The following is a 2,808-nucleotide window of genomic DNA, read 5'->3' on the forward strand; positions in this document are numbered from 1 at the left end:
GGGACTTTACACCTGAGCAAGCAAGCAATCCTGACGTGTACGCGAACTGAGAAGGAAGACAGCTGTTAAGAAGGGGCCACCCAAGAAGGCTGTTAGCTTAGTTGCTGCAGAAACACAAGGAGGAAATCAGCGATCTCCCAAACACAGGAGAACTGAAATAACCTCCCTTGATCCTGGTGAGATGACCTCTGGTCTGGCACTGCGAGAGTCAGACAGTGAATACTCTGACCAAGAACAGGAATAGAGGAACCCTGCCTTCAGCCAGGAGGAGGAAAGGGATGACTGGGTATACTGGACTGTGTGGACCAATGGCCTGGCACATCAGATCCACAGAAATATAAGGCTTTGGTAGACACTGGTGCACAGTGTATGCTGGCACCATCAGAGCATAGGGGCACACAACCCATCTGGATCTCTCGAGTGACAGGGGGATGCCAAGAATTATCTGTGTTGGAGGCTGAGGTGAGCTTAACAGGGGACAAATGGGAGAAGCATCACGTTGTGACTGGCCCAGAGGCCCCTTGTATCCTTGGCATAGACTACCTCAGGAGAGGGTACTTCAAGGACCCAAAAGGGTACCAATGCGTTTTTGGTGTAGCCACTGTGAACACAGAGAAGATCAAACAGTTATCTACCCTGTCTGGCCTCTCAGAAGACCCTTTCACTGTGAGATTGCTGAAAGTTGAGGAACAGAAGGTGTCAATTCCTACTCGGATAGTGCACCGGCGACAGTATCGCACAAACCAAAACTCCCTAGCTCCCATCCATGAGCTGATTCATCAGCTGGACAACCAAGGAGTTATCAGCAAGACGCATTCACCATTTAATAGTCCCATATGGCCAGTGCAAAAGTCTGACGGAGGGTGGAGGTTAACAGTAGACCACCGTGGTCTGAATGAAGTGACACCACCACTGAGTGCTGCTGTACCAGACGTGTTAGAGCTCCAATATGAACTGGAGTCGAAGGCGGCAAAGTGGTATGTTACAAATGATATTGTGAATGCATTTTTTTTCAATCCCTTTGGCAGCAGAGTGCAGACCACAGTTTGCTTTCACTTGGACAAGGGACCTGCACAGGAGATTCAGTTCTTGGGAATAAAATGGGAGGATGGGCGCAGTCATGTGCCTATGGATGTGGTCAACAAGATATCAACTATGTCTCCACCAGCTGACAAGAAGGAAACACAAGCTTTCCTAGGCCTTGTAGGGTTCTGGAGAATGCATATTCCAGGTTATAGTCAGCTTGTGAGCCCTCTGTATCGAGTAACCCAAAAGAACTATTTTGAGTGGGGCCCTGAGCAACAACAAGCCTTTGAGCATATCAAACAGGAAATAGCTCGTGCAGTAGCCCTTGGACCTATCCGGACAGGATGATCTGTGCAACATATACTTTACACTGCAGCAGGGGAGCATGGTCTCACCTGGAGCCTCTGGCAGAAAACATCAGGAGAAACCTGAGGTTGACCATTAGGGTTTTGGAGCCAGGGGTATCAAGGATCCGAAGCCCACTACACCTCAACTGAAAAAGAGATACTAGCAGCATATGAGGGTGTTCGAGCTGCTTCAGAGGTTGCTGGTACAGAATCATACCTCCTCTTGGCACCGCGATTGCCCGTGCTACACTGGATGTTAAAAGGAAACCTTCCATCTACACATCACACAACCAGTGCTACATGGAGTAAGTGGGTAGCATTAATCATGCAACAAGCTCGACTCGGGAAACCCAACCACCCAGGAATCCTGGAAGACATCATGGACTAGCCAGAAGGCAGAGATTTTGGAGCACTGCCAGAGGAGGTGGCTCATGCCCAAGAGGCACCACCTTATAAAGAGTTATCAGAAGATGAAAGGTGTTACGTTTTGCTTACTGATGGATCCTGTCATGTTGTAGGAAATCGTCAGAAGTGGAAAGCTGCTGTGTGGAGTCCCACACGACAGGTTGTTGAGGCCACTGAAGGAGAAGGCAAGTCAAGTCAGTTTGCAGAAGTTAAAGCCATTCAACTAGCCCTAAAGATCGCTGAATGAGAAAAGTGGCCAGTACTCTATCTCTATAATGACTCCTGGATGGTGGCTAACGCTCTATGGGGTTGGCTACAGCAGTGGAAAAAGACCAATTGGCAGAGCAGAGGAAAACCCATCTGGGCTGCTGCATTATGGCAGGACATTGCTGCCCGGGTAGAAAACATGGCTCTAAAGGTACATCATGTAGACGCTCACATGCCCAAAAGCCGTACCACTGAAGAACATCAAAACAATGAACAGGCAGACAAGGGTGCCAAAACTGATATAGCTCGAGTAGACCTGGACTCAGAATGTAAGGGTGAGTTATTTGTAGCTCTATGGGCCCATGAAACATCAGGACATCTAGGGAGAGATGCAACATACAGATGGGCTCGTGACCGAGGGGTGGACCTGACCATGGAAGTCATCACACAGGTCACTCACAAATGTGAAACATGTGCTGCAATTAAGAAAGCCACACAATTAAAATCTCCCTGGAACAGAGGGCAGTGGCTGGGTTTTTGATATGGCGAGGCCTGGCAGATAAGACTATATTGGACCACTGCCACGAACACGCCAAGGCAAGCGCTACATACTCACCATGGCAGAAGCAACTACTGGCTGGCTGGAAACATACCCTGTAAACCATGCCACTGCCCAAAACACCATCTTAGGCCTTGAAAGGAAAATTCTGTGGCGACATGGTACTCCAGAAAGAATTGAATCAGACAATGGGACTCATTTCCAAAATAACCTCATAAACTCCTGGGCAAAGAAACATGGTGTTGAGTGGGTGCATCACATCCC

The sequence above is a fragment of the Egretta garzetta genome, unplaced genomic scaffold (assembly GCF_000687185.1).
Source record: "Egretta garzetta isolate BGI_Z169 unplaced genomic scaffold, ASM68718v1 scaffold154, whole genome shotgun sequence".
Classification (NCBI taxonomy): domain Eukaryota; kingdom Metazoa; phylum Chordata; class Aves; order Pelecaniformes; family Ardeidae; genus Egretta; species Egretta garzetta.